Source organism: Rutidosis leptorrhynchoides, chromosome 4 (assembly GCF_046630445.1).
Source record: "Rutidosis leptorrhynchoides isolate AG116_Rl617_1_P2 chromosome 4, CSIRO_AGI_Rlap_v1, whole genome shotgun sequence".
Classification (NCBI taxonomy): domain Eukaryota; kingdom Viridiplantae; phylum Streptophyta; class Magnoliopsida; order Asterales; family Asteraceae; genus Rutidosis; species Rutidosis leptorrhynchoides.
In genome coordinates this window covers 75,561,733-75,570,115 of record NC_092336.1, presented here as the reverse complement: position 1 = coordinate 75,570,115, position 8,383 = coordinate 75,561,733, and positions in this window count along the sequence as shown.

The following is an 8,383-nucleotide window of genomic DNA, read 5'->3' as shown; positions in this document are numbered from 1 at the left end:
CGTTTCTTATCAATAATTGGAACCTTTTTGATTGTCTTTTGTACTTTTGAGCTTTTTGGTCGTTTGCGTCTTCAATTCGTCGAATCTGTCTTTTGTCTTCACCTTTTATTATTTAAACGAATATCACTTGTAAATAGAACAATTGCAACTAAAAGCTTGTCTTTCTTGAGGAATAATGCTATGAAATATATGTTCGTTTTTAGCATTATCAAATATTCCCACACTTGAGCGTTACTTGTCCTCAAGCAATATCGTCTTGAAATACTAGAATCACTTCTTTATTCTTCACACTTTGTACATCAGTGATTTCTATACGGCGGTATAAACAATGGTAGTAACGATATGGTTTACAGTCCCACATGACTATAAAAATTTAGATCCATTAAGGAAATTGGATCTTTATGAAAACATTTGATCTTTTGAAAATTAAATCTAGTTTTTACCCTAGATAAGTTTTCCGGGATAACCCTTTACCGGTGTTTGCAAAATATTTTTGTGGGTTTGGTGGGTTTCAGATTTGAAAATTTTAGCTCAAAACTTATGGTTTTGTGTCACCCACTTGCTAACCTTGTATTAGGAAAGCAACACGTCCAGTTTACTTGTTCCGTATATTACCTTTCGGCAAACTACCGTCCGGTTGTAAAGGAAAGCGTTGAACAAGCAACTGTTAAGGCAATGTCCCGTGACATGCTTTTGATTATGGTCTATAACGTGTCGGACGCAATTACTATCCTTGGTAGGAGCAATAGTAAAGCTCACCCTTATAATTTTTCGGTCTGGCACAAGGTCCTGTCTTTGACCACTATGCAACCACCGTTCTTACGGTTGACACCCGATTTAGTTCAGGTGACCTAATGAATTCCAGGTGAATTCCTAGGATTTTACGTTCAATGGTAATGAACGCATTGAAAATAGGGTTTTCAGAAAACAAATCGGTTTGTAATTTTGATCAAAATATTTTCTCGTTTAAGCTCGAGTTTAGATATCATCGAATTCCATGAGTTTGTAATTCTCAATCTTTAAGGTCAATCTCTAGGATTGAGTAATATCAGTCTTAAAAGCTGATTTTTAATCTTTAAGGAAATTATCCTTTCTGGGGATCTGATTCATTAGTCTTATCCAGCTAATTTGCATGGTGCCCCCCCCCCATTGTACGAGATAAATCCTTCTCATGGTTAGGATAAATCTGACCACTTGGCGACCCTGTTTAATGCTGAGGTCCGTGGATTTCCTGCTGATTTTAGTGATGACTTTTCTAGATTTTTCGTCAACCTACAGCTGGTCTGGACGACAACTTCATGACCTAAATCAAGAAGCGCGTGTCTTTTTCGGAAGACTTTACTTCCTTTTAATGATGGAATTGATTCATCGTGTAGATCCATCTCTTCTTTTCTTTCATCGGGTAAAAACAGTTTAGTTTAGTCCAAAGCAAAAGTATTTTCAGTTATTTGTTACAGATATATGTGACATATGTTTAAGATAACTTGGTAAATTTTCCCACACTTGGCTTTTATTTTCCTTTTTATCGTCATCTATTCCATTTTAAATGAATTTTGACATTTTAGTTTGTTTCTTAATTTATGTCCTTTCCGAGGTAACAATAATTTCGGTGTTAAAACCTAGTTTTATCGTTCATAAATATGTATAAACATGATTTTGAATTCATTTAATTGAAAATTTTGAAAAATTTTACTAGAATTGGGTAGTCAGTATATAAGACTAGGGCTGTTCTTTATTATCAGAGAGCACTAGATTCTAATACAACTACTGCTTTACTAGTATTTTTAATGGTAACCAAGTGTTTAAGATAAAAATTTTAAAATCCGAAAGAATTTAACCCCTTCCCACACTTAAGATCTTGCAATGCCCTCATTTGCAAGAAATCAGGAACAATTTAAATTATTGAGGGTGATTAGTGTGAAAATGATTAAATTTTACCAAAGTTTCCAAATATATTGGCGTTTGTTTGCTGAATGATAAATGGTGCACATCATTTGTTCATTCTGTCTTGTTGTTATTTCACATATATTTTGCATCTTGTCGTCAAAATTAGTCGCTTTTGCTGAACTTAATGCCAGTCTTTGAAAATGCGTTGTTTTACCCTGTTGTATACATAAGATAAACTCCAAACATATATACATATTTTTGAAGTTTGGTATATAACCCCTACGTTCAAAAATTAATATAATTTTTTTTTTTTTGCATACTTTAGATCAATAAAATTAAATGATAACAAAATTTGTCGCCCCGCCCTCGGGTAAAGCAATTTCGGCTCAACGACCTAGTCTTTAACTCACGACGAATTTTAGAAATCATTTTTTAAACTTAATGAATTAAAGTAAATTTTGTTTTTAAAAACTTAAATTAAAATGCATATTAATTTCATAAAAAAAAACCTACAAAACAAAAATTCAGAATGGAGGGAGAAAACTAGTTCTTTAGTGTCTGCTAGCGGAAAACACCAATCGGGTTCCATTCTCGGAACTACACGAGAACAGAACAACTAACTCTAGATAGCATTTTCTTTTTAGAACATTTGAATCTCCCCACACTTAGGTAGCTGTGGTGCCGAAATTGTGATTAACTTCATTGTCGACTTCCATCGGACCATGTATGTAATGTTTAACTCTGTGACCATTAACTTTAAATTCAATCCCATTTGAATTTATTAATTCTATCGTTCCGTATGGGAAAACTCTTTTGACTATGAATGGTCCAGACCATCTTGATTTCAATTTTCCAGGAAATAGCTTGAATCGTGAATTGAAAAGAAGAACTCTGTCTCCTTCTTTAAATTCTTTTGAACTTCTGATTCTTTTATCATGCCATTTCTTCGTTCTTTCTTTATAGATTAACGAATTTTCGTATGCTTCATGTCTTAATTCTTCAAATTCATTTAGTTGACTTAATCGTAGACGTCCGGCTTCATGTAAATCAAGATTACATGTCTTCAAAGCCCAAAATGCTTTGTGTTCAATTTCTACTGGAAGATGACATGCTTTTCCATAAACAAGTCTAAAAGGTGTGGTTCCAATTGGAGTTTTGTAGGCTGTTCTAAAAGCCCAGAGTGCATCCTCCAATTTAATGGACCATTCCTTCGGATTTGATCCTACGATTTTCTCTAGAATACGTTTTAAAGCTCGGTTGGTATTTTCAACTTGTCCACTTGTTTGTGGATGATATGCGGTGGAGATTTTATGAGTTACTCCATATCTTTTAAGAACTTTCTCAAGTTGATTATTACAGAAATGAGTACCCCGATCACTTATTAAAGCTTTCGGTGTTCCAAACCTTGCAAAAAGACGTTTTAAAAAGTTGACTACAACTCGTGCATCGTTAGTTGGGAGAGCTTGTGCTTCCGCCCATTTAGATACATAATCAATGGCTACGAGTATATATAGATTATAATTAGATTTTGGAAATGGACCCATAAAGTCAATACCCCAAATGTCAAATACTTCACATACTTGGATGACATTTTGTGGCATTTCATCACGTTGACTTATTTTTCCGGCCCTTTGACATGCATCACAGGATTTGCAAAGAAGGTGTGCGTCTTTGTAAATTGTAGGCCAATAGAATCCAGCTTCATAAACTTTTCTTGCTGTTAGTTGAGGCCCATAATGCCCTCCTGTTGGTCCTGTGTGACAATGGTTTAAAATTTTACTAGCTTCATCTCCAAATACACATCGGCGTATTATTCCATCGGGACAACTTTTAAATAGGTGTGGATCTTCCCAGAAATAGTGTTTTATATCACTGAAGAATTTCTTTCGTCTTTGGTACGATAATCCTTTTTCAAGGAATCCACAAACTAAGTAGTTTGCATAGTCTGCAAACCATGGGATTTCTTTATAATCTATCTTCAATAGATATTCATCAGGAAAGTTGTCTTGTATGGCCGATTCATTTAGAACTTCTAATTCGGGATTTTCAAGACGAGAAAGATGATCAGCGGCGAGATTTTCTGCTCCTCTTTTATCTCGGATTTCAATATCAAACTCTTGTAAGAGTAAGATCCAACGGATTAATCTTGGTTTAGCATCTTGTTTTGAAAATAGGTATCTAAGAGCAGAATGGTCGGTATAGACCACCGTTTTTGCTAGAACGAGATATGATCGAAATTTGTCAAAAGCAAAGACAATAGCAAGGAGTTCTTTTTCAGTAGTTATATAGTTCGTTTGTGCTCCTTGTAATGTCTTACTAGATAAATATATAGGTTGAAATCGTTTTTCAATCCTTTGTCCTAAAACGGCTCCCATTGCAAAATCACTTGCATCGCACATTAGTTCAAATGGTAGATTCCAATTTGGTGTTATCATGATCGGTGCATTAGTGAGTTTTTCTTTAAGAATATTAAAAGATTTGATACACTCATCTGAAAAGATGAATGGCGCATCCTTTTCTAGGAGTTTATTCATAGGAGTGGCAATTTTAGAAAAATCTTTTATGAAACGTCGGTAAAAACCGGCATGCCCTAGAAAACTCCTAACTCCTCTAACATTGGTGGGATGTGGAAGTTTAGCAATTACATCTACTTTAGCTCTATCCACTTCAATTCCTTCTTTTGAAATTTTATGTCCAAGAACGATGCCTTCTTTAACCATGAAATGGCATTTCTCCCAATTAAGTACTAGATTTGATTGTTCGCATCTAATTAGCATTCGTTCCAGATTAACTAGACATGATTTAAATGTATCACCGAAGACTGAAAAGTCATCCATGAATACTTCCACGCATTCTTCTATCATGTCGTGAAAAATCGCCATCATACACCTTTGAAAGGTTGCAGGGGCGTTGCAAAGTCCAAATGGCATGCGTTTGTAAGCAAAAGTACCATAAGGGCACGTGAATGTGGTTTTCTCTTGGTCTTCGGGTGCTATTGGAATTTGAAAATATCCGGAAAATCCATCTAGAAAACAATAGTAACTATTTCCGGCTAATCTTCCCAACATTTGATCTATGAAAGGTAAGGGAAAGTGATCTTTTCTGGTGGCGTCATTTAATTTTCTATAATCAATACATACACGCCATCCTGTTACAGTCCTAGTAGGAATAAACTCATTTTTTTCATTTGTGATGACAGTCATGCCACCCTTCTTTGGCACGCATTGAACTGGGCTTACCCATGGACTATCAGAAATTGGATATATCAAACCTGCATCTAGCAGTTTAATAATCTCTTTCTTAACTACATCTTGCATATTAGGATTTAGTCTTCGTTGGCGTTGCACATACGTTTTATGACCTTCTTCCATAAGGATTTTATGTGTGCAATACGAAGGACTTATTCCTTTAATATCATGAATCTTCCATGCAATGGCTGGTTTATGAGCTTTCAACACAGAAATGAGTTGTGATTTCTCATTTTCAGTAAGAGAAGACGATATTATTACAGGTAATTCAGATTCACCATGTAAATAAGCGTATTCCAAATGGTTTGGAAGTGGCTTTAACTCTAATTTCGGAGGTTCTTCTATCGATGATTTATATCGATATCTGTCTTCTTCTTTTAGCATTTGAATTTCTTCTGTTGTTGGTTCATATCCATTAGCTATAAGTGTAGCTAACATTTCAGCTTCATCAATTGGTTCATTACCTTCTCCTAAAGAACATTCTCCTATTCCTTGTAATTCTGAAAATTCTTCTAATAATTCTGCATGTGCATCTATAGTTTGAATATAATAACATGTATCATCTGCAGATTGTGGTTGTTGCATTGCTCTATCAACTGAAAAGGTAACACTCTCATCCTCTATACTTAGGGTCAGTTTCTTACCGAACACGTCTATCATTGCTTTAGCCGTGTTTAAGAATGGTCTTCCTAATATGAGAGGAACTTGAGAATCTTCTTCCATGTCTAGAACAACAAAATCTACTGGAAATACTAAAGTACCAACTTTAACTAGCATGTTCTCCATTATCCCTCTAGGATATTTTATTGATCTATCGGCTAGTTGTATGCTTATTCTGGTTGGTTTCAATTCTCCAAGGTCTAGTTTAGCGTATAGTGAATACGGCATTAAATTTATACTAGCACCTAAGTCTGCCAATGCTTCTATTGAACTAAGACTACCCAGAAAACATGGAATTGTGAAACTTCCTGGATCGGAGAGTTTTTCGGGTATCTTATTCAACAGCACTGCTGAACAATTTGCATTCATAGTGACAGCCGAGAGTTCTTCCATTTTCTTTCTATTCGTGATTAGATCTTTCAAGAATTTAGCATACCTTGGCATTCCTGAAATTACATCAATGAAAGGAAGATTTATATTTATTTGTTTAAACATATCCAAAAATTTGGATTGCTCGGCTTCAAGTCTTTCTTTTCTCATTTTACTCGGGTAAGGAAGCGGTGGTTGGTACGGTTTAACATAAGGTTTAGCCTTAACTGTGTTATCTTCATTAACCTTTTCAACTACCGGTTCTTTTTCCTTATCTTGATCAGGTTGTGGTTCTTGTGGAGTAGGAATAGTTTCATCAGAAGTTACAGGTATTTCAGGTGGTTTAAGTGTAATACCACTTCTTGTGGTAATGGCTTTAGCTGTTTCATTCCGGGGGTTAGCATTTGTATCGCTTGGTAAACTTCCCGGTTTTCTTTCACCTATTAACCTTGCTAGGTTACTTACTTCTTGTTCCAGATTTTGAATAGAAGCTTGTTGATTTCTAAATGCTTGAGCATTTTGTTCATTTGTTTGTTTTTGTGATGTGAAAAACTGTGTTTGAGTTTCAACTAGCTTCGTCATCATATCTTCTAAATTCGGCTTTTTATCATCGGTTTGTTGTGGTGGTTTGTTTTGAAAATTTTGTCTTTGTTGATTGTAAGTATTATTGGATACTTGTTGATTGCTAGGACCTTGTTGGTTGTTGTATGGAATATTTCGGTTATAATTCTGGTTTTGATTGTAAATCGGTCTTGGCGGTTGATAATTATTCTGATAATTATTTCCAGGTCTTTGGTTTATGTATGAAATATTCTCTCTTTGTTCCATTGTTAATTCAATACTGAGACAATCTTTTGTCAAATGTGGTCCTCCACACTGCTCACAACTAATTCGTATTGAGTGAATATCTTTAGTCATCTTTTCCATTCGTCTCTCCACAGCATCTATCTTTGCGGAAATGGAATCTAAGTCATGGCTAGAATCGGCTCTAGCTGCTTTAGATGATCTAATGATGTCTTTTTCTTGGTGCCACTCATGTGAGTGGGAAGCTGTGTTATCAATAATTTTGTAAGCATCAGTTTCGGTTTTCTTCATAATAGAACCACCAGCTGCTATATCTATGTCTTTCCTTGTAGTGATGTCGCATCCTTGGTAGAATATTTGTACTATTTGACAGGTGTCTAAACCATGTTGCGGACATCCTCTTAATAACTTTCCATATCTTGTCCACGCCTCATATAGAGTTTCATTTGGTTTCTGTGTAAACGTAACAATTTCTGCTTGAAGTCTTACGGCTTTAGATGCAGGAAAGAATTGTTTAAGAAATTTGTCAACTAAAACATCCCATGTATCGATCGCCCCTTCAGGTAACGATTCCAACCAATCTTTGGCTTCTCCCTTTAAAGTCCAGGGAAATAACATGAGATATATCTGTTCATCCTCCACTTCTCGGATTTTAAATAGTGTGCAGATCCTATTAAAGGTACGTAGATGTTCATTTGGATCTTCCTTCGGCGCACCACTAAATTGGCATTGATTAGTCACCATGTGTAGAATTTGTCCTTTGATTTCATAATCTGGCGCATTAATGTCTGGATGAGTAATTGCGTGACCTTGACCAGTGCGTTTAGCTCTCATTCGGTCTTCCATACTTAAAGGTTCCAGATTCTCCATAATTGAATTTGTTGAATCGGTATCACTAGATGATTCTGATTTAATGGTTCGTTCCTCAACAATCTCTGTTTGAATGATTGGTGGTTCCGGAGGAAAGTTTAGTGGTTCAGGATCTACGAACCGTTCCTGAATATTTTTCGGATTCTCAATTGTGAGGTTGGGTTCAAAAAATGGATTATCGGAAATTTGAACTGAAGTACTTGGTCGACTGGATGACGACTCTAAAGAAAAATCAACGGCGGTTATATTTGCTAAATGTCTTGATCTAGTTACAGGTGGTGAACGTACAAAAGGTGATGAACGTCTTGCTCGGTGCATTCACTGAATATCCTATTAGTTTTTAAAAGGAAAGAAAAATTATAATAAGTTATCCAATCAATAGACTTTTCTGATTTTGCCACGTTTCGAATAGCCAAAAGATGCAGCAGAGGGGCAGGATTCGTTTGGTCTCAATATAATTGAGGACTGTTTGGCTCCAATAACCCGGTCCACGTACAAATCCAACTATTACTACGAACCAGAAAATTTTGATGTCTATCAATTTA